The sequence below is a fragment of the Macrobrachium rosenbergii genome, chromosome 41 (assembly GCF_040412425.1).
Source record: "Macrobrachium rosenbergii isolate ZJJX-2024 chromosome 41, ASM4041242v1, whole genome shotgun sequence".
Classification (NCBI taxonomy): Eukaryota; Metazoa; Arthropoda; class Malacostraca; order Decapoda; family Palaemonidae; genus Macrobrachium; species Macrobrachium rosenbergii.
In genome coordinates, this window is record NC_089781.1 from 22,418,446 (window position 1) to 22,444,450 (window position 26,005).

Consider the following 26,005-nt stretch of genomic DNA (forward strand, 5'->3'; position numbering starts at 1 on the left):
CGTTTGTCTAAAAAAAATTCTTCACCTTTTGTTACCTATGCATCCAGGAAATCAGTACTAAACTATAACAATCTCCACTGTAGTATTAAGAACTTGCTCTCTCTCTCTCTCTCTCTCTGAACTGCAGAACTGTATTTACCCGAAAGCCTGAAATCTCCCTTCATCTGCTCTCCTTCCCTCGCCTTCCCCTTCCTTTCCTTTCCCTGTTTCCAAACACCACCTCCCCTTCCCCATCCCATTCACTCTTTGTGTGGCTGAGAAATGTCTAGACTAATCCTCGGCCAAGCTGGAGGAGGCAGCCAGTGCAAATTCATGTTTTGGCATCGGTCCTATACCTTCTCTTACTCTTAGGCTGGAGAACGTCTAGACTTTTACTTTTCCTCTCTTTCATTTTACATCCCAATACCCACTCGTCGTTCTTGCTCTCTTTTATTTTATCTTTTTTCCCAATGGCATTCTTCCACATCATCTCTCAGCTTGTAGACTTCGACGTAGTTTTTTTTATTTGTTCCTCCTTTTTGTTACGTGTCTTAATACTTTCTTTGCCTCTGCTCTTTCATCTATGCTCTATTTGCGTCCCGCAGTTCTCGTTCTCCTGCCAAAATGCAGAGGTTGCCAGGATCTCTTGGCATCCTGCTCCGTGCAGAACTGGATGAGAGAGGTCAGTGGATGTTCCCGCTGGAAATGCGCCAAAGCTTTCCACACTCATGATAGTTGCATCTAAGAACCTGTCCGACGAAGCTTTGATTCCTTGTAGCAAAAGTACTGCGTATTTGTTTGTTGGTGGGTTATCGCCTCACGAATTACATCAACTGAAGGCTTTCGGCTTTTGATGAGTTATACTGGAGGCTTTGATGATATGCAAAAAAAAATAATAATAATAAATAAATAAAAAATCATAAGCACAGCAACTTTCACACTAGCGAGCGAATATATTACTGTAAATGAAAGAAAACACTGTACTTAGTTCGACCATGCATAAATTATCGGAGGTGATGGTAGTGAATATGTAATAAAAAAAAGGAATAATGATACTGAAAACATATGCGCTAAGATCAAACTAATCTTTATGGTCATTTCAATAGAAATTCGATGATGTTACATCCAAACGACTTATAATGAACAAGGCTTCGCTAGTTCTTAATCACATACAAGTATAACATAGAGGAGAGTGCTTTCAAAGTGACTGAATTTACCATACTGGTAAGAGACTCTTCCAAAGTGTCTGAATCTGACATACTGGTAAGAGGGTCTTTCAAAGTAACTAAATTTACCATTCTGGTAAGAGACTTCCAAAGTGTCTGAATTTGCCATACTGGTAAGAGAGTCTTTCAAAGTAACTAAACTTGCCGTCCTGGTAGGAGCGTCTTTCAAAGTGACTGAATTTGCCCAAAGCGACTGAATTTCCCATACTGCTAACAGTCTTCCAAAGTGACTGAATTTACCATACTGCTAAGTCTTCCAAAGTGACTGAATTTACCATAATGCTGAGAGAGTCTTCCAAGGTGACTGAATTTCCCATACTGACAAGAGAGTCTTCCAAAGCGACTGAATTTCCCATACTGATAAGAGAGTCTTTCAATGCGACTGAATTCATCTTACAGGATGCTGAAAGTTTGAAAGCATAACTTACCAGACTCTGCTTAAGAAAAAGCCCAAAAAAGAATGAATAATCAGCGCAAACTGCATAACTATAAAAGAGAGTTGCTCTCAGTCCCCTGGCGGAGTGATGACCACCAGGTGAACGGTCACCTTATGTCAAGTGAACTGTGACGTGTGATTCTTCAGGATGATAAGGTCTGCCGGGCAAACCCGTTTCAGTTTAGGTTAATGTCTTAACTACCACCTCAGTGGCAGCCCTTCCTGTTTACGAAAGGTTAACATCATGATTGATGACTTGTCGTCAGTGTAGTCTATGACTACGATACTTAGCAATCCGGAAGGCACTTAAAAGAAAAAAAAAAATAGTAAGCGGTACCAATCCACTCTAGTGATGATGATATGAAAATCCAACTGTATGTCAAGTGCACAACCACACTGTGAATTATGTGTATTAAGAGAGAACATTTGACCCGTAAAATTTCCAGTTTTACCAGAATATAAAGAGCAATGACTTGTGATCTGCATATTCTAATTTGAGAATTTTACGCTGTAAAATAAAAATAAAAAACTGCCGTTTATGAGGAAACGAGAGACTGTAGCAATGACAAATACTATACAAATTTTACTGCTAAAATTACATGACAAATGTTTAATTTTATAAATACCCAATCTGGTGAGGAAAAATGTTTAAGCGATAAAGATTAAGCGATCACAATATTCTTCGTGTAAAAGGAAAACACTCGCATGAATCACTCTTGCATCTTTACAATGAAATTTCTCAAGTTTTTATAGTATAAAAATACAAACTTACTATAAAAGTAAAAATGTATTTATTTTTCTATAATGTCATAAAACTATATATGAACCAGGGCCTTATATTCATTTCTGTCTATAATCATACATAATGTAGTCATTTTTGAAAAATTCATTTAGGAAATTATTTCAAAATTTATTGGCATGTCGTTCTGACTACACTCTTTCTTTGCTTGGCTGATAGTTGTGTAAAGCAAATTCATTCTCACTCTCGTTTCAACAAGACAAAATTAACAACAGCCAATACTGACCATTTACTGGAATGGCAAGTCCGAGCAGTAAGAATTGGTTGATACAAATATACAGGTGTGTGGATAAGCAAAGGAGTAAAAAAAAAAAAAAATCAGTAAGGCAGTCATTCAACCGTATAAAACTAGATAAGGAGTACAGTGAAATACCTCTTGATAAATAAATTCTTATCTAAAGCTGAATCAATTTTTAAGTCATTTCTCCATTGCATAGATGGAGTTTTTTTTTTTTTATCCAATTACAACTTGAAAGTTAGCTATCCACACCATAAGAAATGAATTCAGTTTCGGCTAAATTTCAAACGAGGCGGATCTGTTTTATTTTTTTTTTATTTTTTTCGCCTCTTTGAAGTACTGTGTTCCATAAGGAGATTTGCAAGAGCTGTCAGGCAACCATTCACTGACCTGATCATATTTCATGCGTTTATTGACTACACCTCAGCATCCAATTATGTTTGCATTTTATGACTAGGATAGAAATCTCTATGTCTCCTCGTTAAGTCCGCTGGGTAAGGAAACATTTAGAAGTCTCTTGTTAATCATGATTATAACATGAACGACAACATGGTTTGTGCTTTAAAGGTTTCATGGAGCATGAGTAAGGTTGGTAGACGAATTTTCACAGAAAACTTTGAAGTGTCTTGGAAATTTTGTATCTCACTGAATTATTGGTGTGCGTGTGTCTGTGTAGGTAAATATATACATACATACATTCATCCATAGATACATTTGTGTACATATAATACATACATACATACATATGTGTGTGTGTGTGTGTGTGTGTGTGTGCGCGCGCAGCATATGTTGGTATTCTATCACAGCTATCTCGTCTTTAAACGTAATGAGTATAAAACCTGAAGCACTAATGATAACTGAGCACTGCAGATTAATGAAGCATAAATATTTATATAAAATGCTGGTACTGACTTCTGCTATTATGGTTTTAAAACTAAGGAAACATTACAAATCTGCCGACAAACAAAGCTAAGCTCACCGCTTCTACATCATCAAATTAATAATGAAAAAGAAATAGGGAACACCCAGCCCAAATGCTATCACGTAAAGTCTGCACACGCTTCACAACCCCAGCAATAGTGCACTTGACTAGTCTTAAAATAACTTTGGATTCGTTTCAAGAAGAGAGGGAGGGAGGGAGGGAGAGCTGCCAAAGGTCACCGACAATCTCCGGATGAAAGTTGCAGAGCACCGGACACCAACAGACAGACAGACACTGTTTGTTAGACGATAAGGCTTCGGTTATTCATCGCTGTTGTGATACCCGGTCAGTGAATCACCTGGAGGTACGCTGTCATTTGATAAGAGCGAATGCGAAGGGAGAAGAGATCTTAGGTTTAATGATGTTACTTTCGATAGTTTAGACGAAGGGGGGGGGGGATTTAAACCATTTATTATTGCTCACAGAGGAGACCGAACGGAAAAGCACTGCAACTAACCTGGAAACACTGGAGCAAGAGTGTTTCCCCACCCCCCAGAGAAAAAACGCTGCAGTGTATGAAATTAATCATAAATATTTACTTTTGGCTTCCTTGATCAAAGTATCATATTCTGTAGAGCTTAGCGCGTATGGTAGATGATGCTTTGCTAAGAATTGTGTATGATGTTCACCTCAGCCATTATATATCGGCGCCAATGACCGTAGAAGTCACGACGCTTGATAAGTTAAAATCATTCATTCATTACATTTATATATATATATATATATATATATATATATATATATATATATATATACATACATATATATATATATATATATATATATATATATATATATATTATATATATATATTATATGATATATATACTGTATATATACGTATATATATTTATGATATATATATACTGTATATATATGTATATATAATTTATATATGTATATAAATTATATACATAAATATATATATATATATATATATATATATATATATATATATATATATATAGATAGATATATGTATATTTATGCATAATATATTATTCGTCTTTTTCAACTGTTCGTCTTTTGTTAGTTTTATATAAACGATTACTTTGCTCAGTCCATTATTCACGGAATTTTCATTCCAAATAGACACAACAGGCACATACATATGCAAAAGTAATGAAAGCGTAAATAATAGTTCTGCATCTTCAGACATCTTAAGAATGATTGACCATTTCTCCTTAACAACATTCCGTAACATTACAGACTTTTACTTATGCTTGTCGGCAACAAGCATAAGTAAATGTCTGTTGGCTACAGACAGAAGCGCAGCATTCCTCGGATGTCAACGGAGAAAAAAAAGATAATAAAAGGAAAAAAAAAATGACAAACAGACAAGAGAATGGTGCGAGGCCAGGGGTCAGATCAGGTCAAGAAGATAAAGAGCTGTTGTCTGGAATGCTCGCCCTATGACAAAAGACTCGTTAGTTGATAACAAGAGACTTCTTTCTCACATTCTCTTTCGTCCACGCCCGATTTTATGAGACGATTCTCATTAGCGCTAATAACATCTTTCACGCCTGAAAAAATATGCTACCTGCAGGATGTTACAATCTGATTAAACCTAAGTTTGTCTTTCATGGACAGATTATCTGCAATATGGGACATATATTCAGAGCCTCTCCTTCGTCAAAGCTTAGCCGAAATGCAAGGCACTGCTGAATAAACTTCCATACACAAACAGATATCTGGACGTCTAAAAACGAAATGGAATACAAAACAAAGTTCCTGACCATTAACTTCCAATAAACACTGAACCCCACCATGCTCCCTTGAACAAAGAACGATTTGATAAATGGCCCTACGAATACTCTTCGGGGAGGGGAGGAGACTCCCCAGCCATAATTTCTTCAGGGAGAATGCAAAGACTAGGACGCTGAAAGGTGGCTGATTGGGTCATTCCCCTCTCCTCCACCCCCTCCCTTCCCTTAATCGCGAGAGAATGTTGCTTTGCTGTGTGAGATAGACCCTGGATTCCAACCTCGTCCCCCAACCCCCATCACCCTTCACCTCATGTTAAGTGGTGCTGCCTTCCAGACCCCCACAAAAACCCACAATCTTCCATGCATCCCAGACCCCAAACCCCTCCTGAAATGAAAGGTTAGGGGTGGCAAGCGAACTAGTAGTGCCCTCTCCAAGCGAGGCGAGGTCAAAAGTCACGTGATAAAATGCACGACGCTTTCCTGGGGATTATGGTCGTGCATTCACCAACACGAGTATTGAGGCCGGGGATTTTTCTATCGACATGCAAAGCTCTGATCAAAGATAACAGTTTTTTGATATTCTGAAACGCTGGTTTGTGTTGCTTTCCTGCGAGAATTCAAAATGCACGACGTCAGATGTCTTCATAAACCTGTAAGTTATGTCTCTTACTGCTGGCTGTAAGTCCCCGATAAGGCACCGCATACCAGCTGAATCATGCATAAATCATTCATTCGTAGTTAATATCTGTCATTTTAATTTGAAGCTTTGAAGCACATCGTAGAGAAACTTCAGCACTGTTCCGACATATTTCCTCCCTGGCAATCTTTGTAAACCAAGCGTCACTTATCAGACTATGATCTTCATGACATCAGCATACCTAGAGAAAACATATATATATATATATATATATATATATATATATATATATATATATATATATATATATATATATATATATATATACATATATATATGCAAGATTATTTCTGACACTTATACAGCGATCACTTCTTAAACTGGATTAAATTCGCCTTTAGAAAATCAGAATCACTAAAATCATAGGCAAGGCTTCATGTTGAAACCACCAAATGAATATTCTGAATTTGGTATGAGGCCACAGAAATTACAAGGAGCTCGGGTAACTAATCGTAGCTATTTCTGTCGTATATATCGATATTTTCATTTAAAAAATGACTGAGAAGTCAGTCGAGTTCATTTATTTCGTGTTAGGAACTTTTTATGAAGAACATTTTGCTAATTTTGTCTGACAATTTGCTCATGTACAGTACAAACGGAGAAAAATAACAAAATAACAAATAAAGGCAGGCAAAAAACTACAAAACAATGATTGGCTAATATATACCCAGTAAATAGTGATGGACATAAAAAGCAGCGACTGAACACTTTCGATCTAGGAGAAAATCATACAAATGTGGGGAACATTCAAAGTAATACAACTTGAACCTTCATACACGGTTAGCTATTTCTGAGATGATTTCATAAACACAATAAACACAAACACACACACATATAATTTATATATACATATTTATATATATATATATATATATATATATATATATATATATATATATATATATATATATATATATATATATATATGTGTGTGTGTGTGTGTGTGTGTGTGTGTGTGTATGCGCGCGACGTTTTCTAGTTCTGAGGTTAACAGAACTCTGAACATTAATATTTAAGCTATTCCCTTACGTTACTTTAAAATTGAGGTCACAGTTAAAGTGCAACAACATTACTGATATCAAAGTTAAAAATAATTTTACATGAGCTAAATATTTATCTCAAGCAGATTTAGATTTCAAGCAATGGTGTTTGTGTTTGCTTTCCAAACTCATAAATCACTCTAAAGGCAATAACCAATCGCTGTTGTTTTTTTTTCTGAAAGTGCAAAAACCATCGCGGCTTCAACCAAGAGTCAACATACCGGTTATGGAAACTCTTCAGTTAATGACCTTTTCACCTTAAGTGGCGGTTCTCGAGATTTCTAATTCTGAACGAGGCCTAAAGAGAAAATGGAATTTTCATATTCCAGAATTGAAGAAGAAATTCCTATTAACTTACGTTTTCTATTTTACTCCCCGTTCTCTATTATATTGGTTTGTCCTATTTCAAGATTCCGAAACACAACGGGTACTGAAAACACTTTCACCGATGTTATCAGCGGTTAACCAATGGATCTCAGGAGTCGAATTGGATGCACGGGAAGCCATTAGCATAATCCGCGATAAAGACTGACGAAAAGAAATTCCAATCAATGTATCATGGGTGTAACTCTCAGTGGAATTTTCATCTCCCTAGGATTCATGCAAATATCGATGTGCCGGGAGCGTACTGTAGAAACTGGCAGCCATTTTGATAATGGTATGCTACTCGAAAGCAATGATTATGCACTAACAAAAACAAAGAATTTTAAAGAAAGCTGTTTAGTTTCAAGTTATGACTGGTACTGGGAGTACTGTACTCACTTATGTCGTTTAATTTAAAACAATGATTATTTTCACTAGCATCTATGCAATAACGAACATAATTTAATTGCAACGTTGTAAGAGAAGATTTGAGAGTTCGAACGCATATATAAAGATTCTTCACATACATTCAATAATCTCACCCATGTCTGATTTTCTTCAGAATCCGAGCTCTAAGTCAATTGCTCGACGAAATTTGATCCTTTTTTTTTTTAATAGAATCACTGCCATTCGTTCATAAGTTTATCATCATCAACTGACATGGATAACATTTTCTTGCAAGATTCGGATCTCTCATAATCATCTTAGTACCGAATGTACGGAATACGCCTGGCTGTCTTAAACTCCTCATTTACTTAGCCAGGTCACTCAACGGCGATTGCAGACCTCCCGGCGGGGCCCGTTCATGATGCGGGAATGTAGAAGACGGGAAATCGTGCGCTCTGTCTACTTTCAAAGGCATTATCAGATATAAAGCCATGTAGTTGGGTGAGGCGATTAGTTGAAAGACGGAGGCCGAGGACGGATCAAGTTCTTCGCTAAATCGTTGGGGAATCGTTGCTGTGCCAACAGGAAACAGGCGTAATTTGAAAAGAGTCATTTCCCCTCAGGAACGATCGTTATTCTTTTTCTGCACTGGGTGTGGCACCGGTATAAAACGGAAAGATTCCTGAAGTCATGCTTCCAGGAAAGTAGAGCCAGGAGTGAAATGAACCGAGTAATTTTGCTCTGAAATGGAATTACGCTTACAATACTCGTCCCAGTCGTGTATTCAGCTCGAATGTATTTTTATAAGGAAAATAAAATTCTTTATTGATAGATTCAGTTGTATTTAAGTGCATTACCCAACTCCTTGGTTCCTTTCTCTTTTGCCTAAGCAAACCAACTAATGTAAGTTCTTATGTATTGGTAATTGCTACGCAACCTTCGGTGGTGTTTAAATGCAATGAGCTGTGTCTTGCATCTTTGTACATTTTGTAACTTTTAATAGCTTTCATCATTAACTCATACAAGAACACCGACTCCTGACAGCTTCTCTTAGGACGTTCGGGAATAACATTAGGAAATGCATTTATATTTTTCAGTTTTATTTCGGTGTTATTTTTTTTACATTTTTCGTATACTGATGTCACTTGACTTCAACATCAACACTGAGTTTACAGTCACTCATACTTACGTCTTTCTCATCTCTACAATATTCGGCTGAAAATAGATAAGCAACTGAGGTTCATCAATCCTGATTACAAAATAATTCTAACTTAGAACAAAGCGAAATTCATTTTTATGTTTACTCTCCATGATAGCAATTTTTTGGAACCAATGGAATACATGAAATTTGTTTTTATCTGTCCCTCTGTACACGTACATACACACTTTAAGTAAGGATGTGCTGATGTTAAAGTTCGTGTTGTATATATCTCCTTTATCCTGAGTTTAATGCTTTCATATATAAAAATCCTTCTGTTGCCTTTAGATGATTGCAGCCATTGGAATATAAATACCACTTATTCAAATCTTAAAGGGAGGATGAAGTGTATGTGTATATATATATATATATATATATATATATATATATATATATATATATATATATATATATATATATATATATATATATATATATATATATATATATATATATATATATATATATATATATATATATATATATATATATATATATATATGTGTGTGTGTGTGTGTGTGTGTGTGTGTGTGTGTGTGTGTGTGTGTGTGTGTGTTAGCATTAGAAGAAGACAAGGCTTTCCTGTAGAGAACCTCTGTGTCGGCAGTACTGACAAAGAGCTGCCAATATCCTTCAGGTTAGTCGAAGATATGAACCTGTTTCTGCTTTATTCCGATCTGTACTGAAACGAAGGCAACGCCTCTACGATACACCTCTCAAAGCGTGAAAGGAAACTTTTTTTTTTTTTTTATTCTGCGAAGGCGGATGGGCCGCCAAGTCATGTCCTTTGGCACTAGCCCAACAAACATGTGTCAATAATGCAACATGCAAATAAGAATAATTTATTTTGCCGCTAACATCTGCATCTTCTTAAAGAATATTTGTAAGAGTAAATTTAGTTTCAACCTATAAGGATATCGTGAAATCGTAGCTTTCCCTTAATAAGGTATTGGCACTGATTGTAAAAATCCACATGCAACAAAGTTTTCATTTATTTCCCCTTATTTACACGTTTTTTTCTCTCTCTCTTTAAAAATGCTGTTCACTACACTCACGATAAGTCTTCTCTTTCTTACCCTTACTTATTTTTAGGGTGTTGCTTTCTGTGTAGTCTTTTCAGTTACTCTGACTTCCATATCTTTTTTTTCATGTTATCAAACATTATTCCTCTTTTAGCCTGTTGCTGCATTTATACATCCTTCTCTCCTCTCACTTCTTTTTTTGAGACAGCTTCATTCTCACTGTCTGTCTGTTAACATTCTCCCAACTCCATACACCTGTGTAACTCAGCAAAGCTTTATATATATATACATATATATATATATATATATATATATATATATATATATATATATATATATATATATATATATATATGTGTGTGTATATATGTATGTATATATATATATATATATATATATATATATATATATGTATATATATATATATATATATATATATATATATATATATATATATATATATATATATATATATATATTTATATACATTAAACTTCCTGAAACCCTTATTACATCTCATGTTTTTAACGCAAAAATTTATAACTTCACCCCATTGCGCGACGGCTTCCTAAACACTTACCACATCAGATGGAATTGTCGTTATTTATTTCCTGAAACTGCTTATATAATAATTCTCCTGAACTTGAAAGATCTATCTCTATCAAATGTCGAATCCTTAATAATATTCCTCCCACATAATGCCTTTACAACATAAACTGCCGTTACCATCACTCGAATAACGTTAATTCTACACGCGTTAACCATTCATTCTTACCTGTGGTAAATCGTTAACGAGCAAAGCTTACAAAATCTTAACACGTTCTCTCACAAAGGCCTCCACGTGGGCACGTAGGCAAGGCCTCTCGGGTATACCTTCCCAGAAATGGGTTATTTATCGCTGAGCAGAGTAAGTTGGGTCCCTAAGTCGAGACTGGGAGAGATGGGTGGAGAAATGAGGTGAGGGAAGGGTGAAGTTGTAGTGGCCGAGCGGAATAAGGTGAATGCGGTTGCTCAGGCGTCATTGCATAATAAGGCTGGTTCTTCCTTTCTTCTTCCTTTCTTCCTTTCGTCGAGAGGCGGATTAAGGAATCCCTGCATCGTGGGGATGTACTCATCCCTCACGAGTCATTGTATCTGGGAGACTCCTGCCTTGCCTTTTGTTGTCGATGTTGGGTGCTGAAGAAACAAAGAGCTTGGTGGTAACACAACTGGCAAGTAGGCTTGCCCAACTATCGTATCTCTTTCTGTTTTTCATTTTTCATCTTTCACTTGCTTTCTTCTAAATCAATAAGCTCTATTCGGTGAGCCCGGCGGCTATTCCTTACACAACCCCCGCAGAACGAATGTGACGAAGCTTTTGTTGGGGGTGTCTTCTGTCGACAAAGGCAACTGGTTGCCCTTACGAATAAGCAACGCGTTATCAAAAGCCTGCTTTTTTTGACGAAAGAGGGTGGTTAAAATGTACTTTTACACACACACATATGTATATATATAGCCTACATATACATATAAGTATATGTATACATATATATACATATACATACATACATACATACATATATATATATATATATATATATATATATATATATATATATATATATATATATATATATATATATATATATATATATATATATATATATATATATATATATATATATATATATATATATATATATATATATACATACGACACTACACCTTTCGCATTACAGAGGGTGGCTCTAGAAAGCGTTGGGGTTCCGGTTCGAAGCAAGTCTTCTGTGATAAGGCTACAAATCCTATGCCCTTCCCCAATATTGAAGGAAATCTACCATAGTATACTAATTACTAGGTACCTAATTCATTGCTTAGGTCAACCGAGCACAATGCGATTTAAAGGAACGTGCCTGAATTGTGGTAGCACGACCTACTGCGAAAAGTTAAGTGTACCTTAGTTTTGCCACACCACTGAGCTGATTAACAGCTCTCCTAGTGCTGGCCCGAAGGATTAGACTTATTTTACGTGGCTAAGAACCAATTGGCTACTTAGCAACGGGACCTACAGCTTATTGTGGAATCCGAACCACACATTATAGCGAGAAATGAATTTCTATCAACAGAAATGAATTCCTCTAACTCTTCATCAGCCGGTCGGAGACTCGAACTCGGGCCTGGCGAGTGCCAGTCCACAGCTCTACCGACTCTCCCAACGAAGAGCTGACCTACACCGAACCTGGGACTACTGGACTACGGGCCGGGTATTCGCGGGCTTGGATGTGTTTGTGCATAATGTCCACTAATAATAAGCATATATAATTTCGCAAAGTATAAATCAGTGGTCAGATTCATCATTCAAATTTTCTAGTGAATGCGCTTCCAATACAAAAAAGTAAATATATGACAGTTATTCATGAAACTGCTCATATGTAGCATAAACCGCTCATAAAGGTTCTTCTCAAGATCTAATTTTGTAAACAATACCGAATGATCTATGTGACCCGTGCACAACTTCCACAGATAAACTGATGACCTACACAGCATAATTTCCTGCAAACTTGCAAAAAAAAAAATAAAAAAAAAAAAAAAAGAAAACCCAGGTAAAAAGGTAACTAAAAGAAGGCAAAAACAGGAACCATGTCAAGCTCCGCAATAAGCGGGCCCTTCCTATCACTTTTTCTTGGAACCGCAAAACCATAATGGCAAAGAGCCAAGGACGGATTTGTTAGTGAGTGTATCATTTGGGGTGGCCATTTTTACGGGGAAAGAACTTTCAAAATACTACAGTATACACGAGGGATGTACAATTTCACAGAGACTAGACTGTGAGAATGGTACGAGTTTCGGTGAAAAAGTATTTTCTCTGCATTAGTATCCCTTGATCATTTGTTATATTTTTTGCAAAAGAATGTAGTTTATGAAGTATGTCATTCAAAAGGATAAACATATGGCAGTGGGTGTCTACTGGGGAATTTATAAAAATTCACTATCTATCCTCGTTCATTAAGCTTAAAGCATATTCACACATACTTCAGAGAAGTACAACGTTTGTATGTAGGATAACCTCTGATATATATATATATATATATATATATATATATATATATATATATATATATATATATATATATATATATATATATATACACAGTATAAATGAGATCATCCTATATATGTGTGTACGTATGTATGTATGAATTTATATATGTATGTATGGAGAGAGAGAGAGAGAGAGAGAGAGAGAGAGAGAGAGAGAATTCCACTTCCAAAAACACATGAAAAAGGCGACTGTACGTACGTCCTAACGTCTCTAAAAGACAGTTCCATTTACCCTCTCCCATTTCTACTCGTTATACGATTCTCCCATATTTGGTTTTACTGTCCACTTTATGTACACAACTTGTGATTAACATATTTCGTGAGTTTTCTTTCTTCCCTAAGAGATCGTAAAGCTTTTTATGAATGGACTCTCTTTAAAATCTAGCCTCTGTGACCTTGTTTTACGATCAATGAAACTAATTAATATTTCTCTGTCTGTATCATGTGCCGTGAAGGAGTTTCCTAATGTAGTTTATTTTCCTCTTTGCAGGTAAGGGCAAACTGGTGTTTTGGAGGATTATGTAAGACACAAAACCCGTAAGTACAACTCTCTCTCTCTCTCTCTCTCTCTCTCTCTCTCTCTCTCTCTCTCTCTCTCTCTCTCTCTCTCTCTCTCGTACAACACCATTTTGTTGGCTTTGAAATAGTCTGTGTATCCTTTTCTAAGGCAAGTATTAAATATGCAATTCGTGTCAATTGATCTCTAAAACTATATATATTTTTTCCTTTTATTTTTTTCTTTTACTGATTCACTTCAGTAAGACTCTGACGACCTTAATATTTCGTATGAATAGGGAAACATGGCTATACTATAAGTGTTTAATCATAAAATATTTTATTAAATTTCGACGTGAGATATGAAATCGCCCATCTGTTAATCATTAAATTCCGGTGAATCTTTAAGATATACTTGAGAACAAGAAAGTGAATCATTTTCAACTCTTGACGTTAATAATTTTTTTTTTTTTTGTTATAAAACAGCTTACTCGTGTAATCATACTTCCTACTTACAGGCGGGGACTATGAACCTGTCTTCTTTCATTTGTGAATATCTTGGTCTTCTTTGTCACTTCAAATACTGGCTTATCATTAATAAGAATTTATAATTACTACCCGAAAACTAATACCTGAGAGGTTCCATAAGACACTCAGATAAAACAAACAACTCTGTTTGGTCAAAATAAAATAGCGATGTGCTTTGCATGATATAGGTGGCGTTATATATACGCGTGTATGTGCATGTAGATATCATCATGCTATGTGACTGTCCTGCTTATGATAATAGGCAGTCGCTGAGGTTTATTTAAATCGGACAGAAATGATGCCCCACTCTAGGTGGTGACTGTTAAAAAAAATCTGAGGAGGTAGTGTAGGGCGATCAGAAAAAACATGATCCACACATACAAGCGAGAAAAATCATTATTATTAGAAGCACGAATAATATATTAGGAGAATAAGCAAGTATTCTCTTTCACTGAGGTACTCACGCCGTGGAAAATTAGAAATCCGATCATATGTTTGAAAACAATTCATAGAAAGTCTTAAATTCAATTGAAAAATTATTTTTATAAAACACGGAACAAAGAAAGTCACGGAGAACAAGATAAACATAGGAAATTACAAAAAAAAAGCAAATGGAAGACTGCAACAGAGTTGTGAAATACTTTCCCACTCAAGATTATCAGCATTTATTAAAAGTGAAAGGGTAATATACTGCAAGCCATACTGGCTGGTTCTCTTTAAACAATTTACTGACCCCAAATGGAAAAAGTTATTTAGGATGAGGGATTGGTGGAATATTATGAGAATAATGGGGAAGATCTCCGTGGATAATAGGTCATAAAACAAAACTGGTTTTAGTGAAAATACTAGAAGGTGTTCATAAACACAGGATGGGAAAAAATTTTTTTTTTTTCTTCAAAGGTTATAAATGAGAATGTGCATTAAGAATGCATGCCTTCGTAAATAAAATGTATAAATGAACTATTGTTCTCTTACTTCCGGCTATATTCGTCTTTGAATATGAAAGGTATATTGTTCTGCTACAGAACGTGACATTTTAAACCGGAATGTTTTATATATATAAAATAAGGAAACCAAATGAGCTTAAGTAAAAAATATAAAACTCACTTAGAAATATATGATTACAGAATCATAAAGTCCATGAAATTCCTTATACACACGCACACAAACACCCAAACACCACACACACACACACACACATATATATGTGTGTGTGTGCGTGTGTATACTGATATAACAATGTTTATCTGTTACCGATTAACGATTTCGCGTAGTTTGTATATGTTATTGTTAAAATACTTTAAATCAAAATGTATTACACAATTATTTTTCGTATACGTTCGTCACACATTTTCCGATTTTGAACAGCAGGAATATCATTCCTTCTTTATAACATCAGAGTTATATGAAAGCAACTCTTGTTGGTTCGCTCTTCAGATTGCAAATGAACAATGGTCAACTGGAAAATCTGAATCGTCCCCGATTTCTCCCTATAGGCCACTGTCATGCAGCAAAGTTAACAAGTGTTCTTATCTACACAATAAACAGAAAGGTGACATGTGGATGTCATTCTCCTTAACAGCGTAATGAATTACTCTCACCTCAATGGTAATTTGGTTTGACAGCGATATAAAGATGTGAAAAAACTAAATTACCTCTCATTATTAAAGTAAGTCAGAACACAAAAACTGTCTAAAAATCACAAATAATGCAGAAAGAACTTTTCTTTGAAAGCCAAAGTTAGGAAACTAGAAACAAATGATGAACAAACAACCAACCCCAAACAGAAGAGTCACTGAGTAGAAGGTAACCTTTAATAAACACTAGAGGAAGACATCTCCCAACTAGTAGTCGAGTCAGCCTTTATGTTAGTAGCTAAGGAATGACTGTAGCTTTGTGTCACCCACCTTTATTCACTGAATATTTACTCTCTCTCTCTCTCTCTCTCTCTCTCTCTCTCTCTCTCTCTCTCTCTCTCTCTCTCTCTCTCTCTTCACTATAAAAGATTCCTTTTCTCTCACACCTGCCTTTATGTTTCTAAGATTTATAAACTGTTCCTTGTAGTATGGACTGTCTTTTATCTTATTTTCACAATGGAACAAATACAATATAAGTATTTATACTGGAAGGAGATTACGCTATGAAAAGTCGTGAATATTACTCGATTTTCTCATTAATTCGCCTCACACATTTGGATGTTTCTTTTCAACCTATTTTGCGGGGTGACTATTGACCGCTGTCTCACTAATTCATTTAGCCATTCTATTAGCTAATTGTTTCCATCAATGTATCAATGTATAACCTTACAATCAAATACGACTAGTTGTAGTTGAAATTAAATCCTACTGTTCGTATGACTTTTGAATAAATAAGACATTATATATATATATATATATATATATATATATATATATATATATATATATATATATATATATATATTATTTATATATAATTTAAAGACACACACACACACACACATATATATATATTATTTATATAATATATAGTGTGTGTGTGTTTTAAAGACACTCACATAAATTATATATATATATATATACATATATATATGTGTGTGTGTGTATTTTTAAATTTTACACACTCTATTTACATATTATATATATATATATATATATATATATATATATATATATATCTATATATATATATATATATATATATATACATATATATATATATATAATATATATATATATATATATATATATATTATATATATATATATATATATATATATATATATATACATACATATATATATACCGTATATTATATATATGCAAACTTATCTCAGGACATATCTCAGAAGATGCTTTATAACATACAAATCGTGACGTAAAACCCAAGATAAAGAACTTCAGAAGACTGACTTAATCTGAACCTCATTTCTTTAAGGAACTGCAGTTTAGAAAGTGCCAATATGCAGGTCAGAGAGGTCTAGAATTGTAAGACCTGATATGCTTTCCTTTTGGAAGGCGCAATGACGTAAGAAATGATGCAATTCTTACCTGCTGTGGAACATACGTGCATTTATGTTTTTTAATAGATATTGTCAAGGTATACCTCGAGTAGGAGTAAGGCCATTTTCATAAGTTTTATTTTTTTGCACAAAAAATCATCCGCTGCAAGGAAGATACAGATATTTCTCTCTCTCTCTCTCTCTCTCTCTCTCTCTCTCTCTCTCTCTCTCTCTCTCTCTCTCTCTCTCTCTCTCTCTCTCTCTCAACACCATTTTAATCTATTGTGCATTAAAAGATTATCAGAGAATATATATTACGCAATCTGCAAATTATTTTTCATAATAATCATCGTCTTTTCTCCCTCAGGAAAGCACTTTCCTGAATGATCCTACACTCTCAAACTAATTAGTTGTTCGTATATACTGTATATATAGTATACACACACACGCACATATATATATATATACATATATGTGTGTGTATGTATATAATACACACATACATATACATGTGTGTGTATAATACACACACATGTATATATATACTGTACATATATGTGTGTTCATTATTGTTTTTGTTTGTGTGTGTTGAATATTAATAAAAATTCATGGAAAACTCATTTATTACTCTCTTCAGATCTCCAGAGAAGACCCATTTTTGGCGGAAATGCCAACCATATTTTAACGCAAAAGAAAAGTGTGACACTTCATGAACAAGACCGTTTCTCTCCTTCAGAGTTCAACGCTTCTTTCTCCAGTAACTGCTCATATGCACAGAGAGTAATTTGAAGTCCAACCACTTTTGCACACGCCGAAGTAATAGGCACGCACATAAAACAGCCGGAAGAGAATTGCTTTTACCTGATAGGCGTCTAATCTCTCGTACGTTCAACGAACAGTATTCAAACTTCTTTTTCACCCCCTACTGTTACGATGAACTGTCTACACTTGTCTTCCCTTCACTTGTAGCTCCTGAAAAAATCTTTCGGTTGTTTTTTTTTTTTACTTCCTTTTATATTACTCAAAATATATACATACATACTCATATATATATATATACACATACAATATATACATATATATATGTATATATATACACACAAACCAATAACTCTCAGGAGATTGCTTCGCTTTCAAACTCTGTGAAATTTGCAATTTCCTAAATTCAATGAATATGCAAATTTTAGAAAGTGAAAAGTAGCACAAGGAAATCAAAACCCCAGTGGCAAAAAGATGCCTAATTTGACAACATTTTCAGCAACCCATCATTCAGTTGCTATTTTGGAAGCAGGCACTTCTCCACAAGCAAAACTAAAAAGAGGTAGTACACACGGAAGGCGTTCCGAGAGAGAGAGAGAGAGAGAGAGAGAGAGAGAGAGAGAGAGAGAGAGAGAGAGAGAGAGAGAGAATACTGGTCTACTTTCTGCAGTACTTAAGACTTGCGACCGAGCTGAATAGTGATGTGCCTGTGACTGTAACTGGTTCTTCTCAGAAGTTTAATCGTAAGTTCTTAACTTGTCCAAGAACTTTCCTTTGACCATCATAAAGTTCTTTCACCTTCCACTGTATGAGACACTAAACAGAATAAAGAATGAACGTACGATGTTCTTCCAGCGCAATACAAGATAATATGCCCACTGCGACGTTTAGTGCTTATAAAACAAAATTTGTGACGGCTATTATTGTCTTAATAAACAATCAAATCACAATAAGCGAAATGGTGAAAGTTTTTCCATAGACTTGAAATAGACGGGAAGAAGGGGTATTGCAGAGGCTTCAAGGAGAGAGAGAGAGAGAGAGAGAGAGAGAGAGAGAGAGAGAGAGAGAGAGAGAGAGAGAGAGAGAGAGAGAGAACATAATTCTTGGTGATATTGTCAGGAGAGGTGGTCTGACAGCTACCTTGTCCTACCTGTCTCTCAGGCATGTACATATGGCAGCATAAGAGTAAAAGTTCTTGTAAAACCTCTCTCTCTCTCTCTCTCCATATGTACACACACACACACACACACACACACACACACACACACACACACACACACACACACACACATATATATATATATATATATATATATATATATATATATATATATATATACATATATACATATATATATATATATATATATATATATACACACATGTACATATATATATACACACATGGATGCCTGAGCTTAACAAGAATTCAGGTACCTTATTCGTCCCATCCTAATTGTAGAACTAATCAAACAGCAGACATTTTGAAGATTTTAATTGACATCATCGCGATGTGTCTGAAAAGGAACTAAAAGTGTAGCAGCGCCACCATTGTTCATTCTCGTTATATTCTGAACTCTAGACAACGGTATGTCTTTTAAGTAAGTAAAGTTTTCCGGAAAGATATATTCCCATTAAGGCACGCAAAAACCTGCGAAGTTTTTATAATGATGAGTGACACTGGAAATTCAAGTGAAAATCTTTTGTTTACATTAGCGCAATTTTTAAAGAATTTAGTTATTTTATTTTCATTCATTTTTTAAGAATATTCCAAAGTTTAAAACTTTTTGATCTTTAAACTTTGTTTTCCCTTTGGCGTTTTTTTTTTTTTTTTTTTTCTTTTCGTTCCGTAAATCTAAATTTTATCTATTGCATCCTCTACTCTCCATTCGATTATTTCTTTTTTAATCATTCAAATCCAGAAAACAATATGGGATTCTTCTTGGGCACCAAGCATTTAACTTGATGTGAGCAACAACTGTGTTCAGAACTGACAATTTAATAATCAGAATATTACTGCATGTTCACTTCTCTAGAGCAGCGTCCGTAAGAAAGAATAATGAAAAATTATTCAAATTTGGGAGGACAAGAACTGCATGTAAACATATTAACACGCCAAACGCAGATGTTCACTTTTACCTCCGATCATCTGCGCATATGAATGCGTTAAGGGGTAAACTTGACCATCATGAAGGCATTGCTGTGGTTTCCGAAATGGTTTCGCATGCGGTTTTTACTAAATAAAGCGAAGTTAATAACTCCCTTGAAGTTTCACTTTTATAAGATATTCATTCTTAAAAAGGAGCTCAAGTAATAAAAATACGAGCTAAAAGTAACGGGGATCACTACTTACTTTAGTATTTGAATCACCAACTTGGACGATTTCTCTCTCTCTCTCTCTCTCTCTCTCTCTCTCTCTCTCTCTCTCTCTCTCTCTCTCTCTCTATATATATATATATATATATATATATATATATATATATATATATATATATTTTATATATATATATATATACATATAAATATAGTGTGTGTGTATTATTATATATATGCATAAATATGTGTTTATGTAAAATTATATATATACTGTATATATACATACACACACACACGTACACACGCAGAGAGAGAGAGAGAGAGAGAGAGAGAGAGAGAGAGAGATTATTTTCACTGCAAGTTACCTCTTTTTAAGACCATCATTAAATGTAGACAAATATAATTCTCTTTTATCCGTGTTATTCATCAATTGAAAAAAGAAAATATATTTTCATATCAGATCAGATAATTGACCATTCATGCCCTACATATGGCATATTCCTTCTTTCTAAAGTTCTTCTAAGACCTTTTTGGACTTGATTGTACAGAATATTATTGTAAAATATAAATCACTTTTGTGTCCATTTTTTCAAGATTATTTTTTCTCGCTTACACTTTCAATTTCTCTCTCTCTCTCTCTCTCTCTCTCTCTCTCTCTCTCTCTCTCTCTCTCTCTCTCTCTCTCTCTCTCTCTCTCACCGCTTCCAATTTCGTTTCGTAAGTTTGTTTTTTAATTTTTTTTTGAGTTACATCACATTAAACTCGTCCCGGACTAGTATTGTATAATTTATTACAGCAGCAGCTGAGAACATATAAAAACTTGACCTCTAGGATTTGAGAGAGAGAGAGAGAGAGAGAGAGAGAGAGAGAGAGAGAGAGAGAGAGAGAGAGAGAGAGAGAGAGAGGTGATCAAAGATCAGCCATAAAGTGTACTATAAAAGAGGCACACAAAATCTCTTACCTGTTTGCCTACTTGAAGCGTAAGTAACAAGATCAGTTTTTTTTCTCTCTCTCTCTCCACAAGAAGAATATGGTCTTCCTTTTTAGGTTCATACGAGCTATTATTATCAAGAAAGTTACAAAAGAATCACTGATTCTTTATTCTAAGCCTAATCATTTTCAGTGCTCTATCATTCCCAGTACATAAGGTTCATGAAACAATTTTATTTTTCTTTATCGGTTGCTTTCGCTTTCAAGTTTTCATTATTTTCCCTTATTAAAAAAAATTCTTATTCATCTATAGTTTTACACAACCTCAGATAAAACTGGAAATAAGAATAATAAAATTCTTATTCTATTTCTCTGAATGAGAAAAAATATAGTTTTATGAAACAAACTTAAGTTGCGCGGCTGACATTACCCCTTCCCCCTCCTCACTTTTACTTACTATTTTTACCTCTCACTTCTTTACCGTTTTGACATTTTTTCTCTCTCCAGTTTTTTCGCGTATACTAAACAACCCATTGATTACTTCACCTGATCACTACTTTCACACGAGGCACCGACGAGCCGGAAAAGTGATGGACAGGTGGCGATATGGAGGTGCACTGGGTTAATGTTCCTTGAGATCATCGGCTAATGGGGTTAAGGGGTCGTGATTATCGGCCTGCTGGTTGCTTATAACGGGGTAGTTCCTTAAAAAGAGGGCGTTGTCTCCTCTTAAGGAGTTACATCGGCTGCGCTTCAGGTCAAAGCGTCAAGCGATCCACGATAATTTCACTTGGCATTTTCTCGTGAAGTAAATATTTATCACAATTTTTATGTTCGGTTGCCATTTCATTACATTCAGATTCATTCATTCTCTCTCTCTCTCTCTCTCTCTCTCTCTCTCTCTCTCTCTCTCTCTCTCTCTCTCTCTCTCTCTCTCAAAAGGTCACCAAGTCCGTGTTTTGCATCAAACTTAAATCTTTAGTTCACTGTAAGTAAAAATAGACCTCGTGAATCTTAATGCAATGAACAGTGTAGTATCTATTGAAATAAACAAATTAAAGAATGTAAAAATTCTATCTTTATTTCGTTGTGAATCTTATATGAAGATAAAGAAATTAATATCTTGTAAGCGCTTTCGGTATTTAATTGCTGACGTCCAACATGGGATAGAAAATCAAGAAATATATACACACCATATGGTTTCTTCCTATTAATAAGCAATTATTTGATATTACACAAAGGCTGCATATAAGAAAATATGCAATTAACTATGCAAATGATGAATGACTTAATTCTCAAAGTGATCTGGCGATCCATTGAAATAATCAGAGATCTCTTGCGTAGAAGAGAATAATACGACCTGATGGAGAAGAACTCGAAACTCGCTAATTTCAAAACAGGAGGCGAGGGATTCATTAGGGAATGCCATCCAGAACGCGAATGATTTTTGGAAAGCACAATGAACAAAATGATATCTGACCCTATTTTTTCCTTAGCATAATGAATCCATGAAAGACACATAAAAGCTTTTTCTTATTAAAATGAAATGCAAAATACCATCAAGAAATGACAAATCACATTTCCAGTGGTGGAGCATTTTGTCACCAATTCTTCGCAACTCCTTTGATGGAGAGAGCATCATAAATTCACGGCGTGATCCACCAACACTATTTTCAGAGGCGCTTTAATTAGCGAATATGGTATTATATATCCCCGCCAAAGGACCACAATGATTAATATACCTGGGTGTGGTCTGTTTCATACACTTCATTGACCTTCTTCGTTTAACTGTAGCGGCTACTGTTCAGCAACCAAGCGGAACGAAGGTTAGTTCGCTTAGACCTGTGCATGGGTGAAAGGGCATCAGCTCTACTTGCGCTAATGGTCGTGGGGATAAAGAGGCAACACTAACCAGTTCTGCCTGACTTGAGGAACTGAGGGGGCACCGAGGGCTTTGTAATGATGACCGTAAAAATGTGCCGTTTTGGAAAAGTTGGCGAATCAAAGGACACTGGCTGGTAAAAGTAAACAACAGGTTTACTTACTTAGAACCAAGGAAGTTCTTGAAGTAGTCAAGGGGTATCATAGGAAATAACTCCTTTGTGAGATAATATCAATTTATAGTTTTCCACAGCTTCAGATAAAATTTGAAATAAGAATAATAGAGTTTAAGCCTAAGAAGGAAGTAAATGTATGAAGATCTATGTAGGTCTACAAAAAGTCTGATCATGGCAGGTTGTGTCAAACACTTGGTGTTGCAGTGACCTATGGTGAAAGAGTGAGGCAAGAGGGCAAGCTGCTCAATGCCAAATTATACTATTTTTTTATTATTTTCTTAACCTTCCTCTAAGCACCAGTTCAATTTGACACAAAGCTTACGCTACTGTTTGGTAGCACCATTTAATCCCTGGGTACCGAGGTGGAACGAATGGGCATGGGGGAAAAAAAATACAACTCAGGCAGAGTGGTGTCAGATGTTGCAGATGCAAAAACGCGATCTAAGCAAGGCTTCGAAATTTTGAAAGTTAGCTAACCCTACGCTAATCAGTTCATAGTCTGAACTTTTAAATGGTTTTCAAGAGCGTTGTTGTGTCTGATCTTTCGTCCGAACAAACAAGGTACTATCCTGAACAGCTGAATGACAGATACTGACGATGGCAAACTCACTGAAATATTAGGAAAAATAAAAGCCTTTTATTTGCAATACCGTGAACCTATAGTGACCCCCTGTATACCAGGCCTATATGGTCCAACGTTTTTACAGTTCATAAAACAAGATCACCTGTTACGCTGAGCCAAGCCATGAAAGGAAGCGGTGCCGTAATCCTGACAATAAATTAGCCAAGCACATGATTAACCCTTGAAGGGCCAAAGCGTAACATAATAATTAAATGTGTTTTTCCAGCAACATATGGCTCAAGATACTACACGAGTGGTTGAAAGCCTCACGATCATATGGTATTTTAACAGGCCTATGACTTGAAAAATTATTATTATTATTATTATTATTATTATTATTATTATTATTATTATTATTATTATTATTATTATTATTGAAAAGGATGGTTGTATTATGCGAATTTACCTTTTACAGGATAAATTCGCATAACACAGCCACCCTTTTCAATAAGACCTGTTTAAGAAAGGGTCTGTTTCCTTCATATTATTATTGTTGTTATTATTATTATTATCATTATTATTATTATTATACAGCAGATGAAACCTATGGAACTAGCCCACAGGGGCCACTGACTTGAAATTCAAGCTTCCAAAGAATGTGGTGTTCATTAGGAAGGTTTGAGAGGAAGTAAAGTGAAATAAAGAAAGAAGAGATCCCACTTATCAAAAAAGAAAAAAATCAATAAATAGATAAATAGATAAGAGTACTGATAAATAGATAAAGGAGTATTAAAATGCAAGAAGAATAGTATCAGGGTAATAATGCATTGCATTTTCGCTTGAACTTCTGAAGTTCCAATTGCGCGACATCCTCTTGGGCGCCATTAATCCTTTTCTCTTGTTGATGTTGTTAACATAATGTTCACCGTTGTTGCTCTTTGACTGCCGTAAGATTGATGAGTTTTGCGATCAATTTTCTAAAATGACCACGAAATGTAAAAATGCAAAATGGAAAGATTTCAATTGTAGTTCATGGTTTAAGTGAGTAACATGATTTTGAATTCTATTACAGCTCCAGCGCGAAGGTGGGGGACGGTGAGAGGCCAGTACATAAGCAACAACAATTAGAGGAAAATCAAAATGCATTTTCATTTTTAACAGAATCTGTAAATCGCTGATGTTTAACTGTTTACGATTTCTTTGCCATAACAATGCTTTAAATTTTAACAACGAATGCAATTCTTGTTTATCGCCATACTACAGATATTTTCACTTATATATCTATTTGCATCAGTAAACAAATAAAATTTTCGCCGAAGTTTCTTCGGCGCAATCGAGTTTTCCGTATATGGCCACCGAAAATAAGTCTATCTTTCGGTGGTCTCGGTATAATGCTGTATGAGCCGCGGCCCATGAAAATTAACTACGGCCCGGTGGCGGCCTGTCCTATATCATTGCCAGACGAACGATTATGGCTAACTTTAACCTTAAATAAAATAAAAACCACTGAGGCTGGAGGGCTGCAATTTGGTATGTTTGGTGATTGGAGATTGGATGATCAACATACCAATTTGCAGCACTCTAGCCTTAGGTTTCAAGAACTGAATGCGGACAGAAAAAAGTGCGGACGGACAGACAATAGTTTTCTTTTACAGAAAACTAAAAGTAAACAACCATCACACGCTAGGAGGCCAAGATTCTTTTATCTTTCCGGCCACACATCCCCAAGATATTGTGATCGATGATAAGAACATCTGTTTTCACATATGGCATTTACCTCATGACCGTAATTACTCAACGGTGGCTATTTTACACGAGAAAATTTGCGATTTAAGTCTTTATACAAATCATCCGAGTTAGTGAAAGAGATGTATTAGTAAAACATCTTTTACTTGAGAAGTTCCCTCAACGCGTATCTTTCAAAGGACGGAACTATCAAATGAAAGGAGAAAGTGTGATGTCATCTTTAATGATACCTTCTGACGAAGTCATGAGGCATCCAGCGAAAGCTAATTACTATGTAAATTACTTGAAACCTGCGGATATGTCACACATTACTTCTAATACTCCTTACTGTAGTCTTTTTGTTTATGCTAAAGTATTTCTAAGAAATATTCGAATATATATCATCCATCATTTATTTCTGCCGAGATGATGGAAAAACTGACTTTGAAAAACAAACCTTGAAAATCAGCAGCTCCTTTCCCCCTGATTCAAAGGTAAA

General features: G+C 35.2%; 1 protein-coding gene across 3 annotated transcripts in view; it reads left to right on the forward strand.

Annotated features, from left to right (window-relative positions):
• The window catches only part of LOC136826734 (uncharacterized), a 91,027-nt gene that overhangs the window by 52,146 nt on the left and 12,876 nt on the right, over positions 1–26,005 (forward strand). The gene's annotated exons all lie outside the window — the stretch shown is intronic.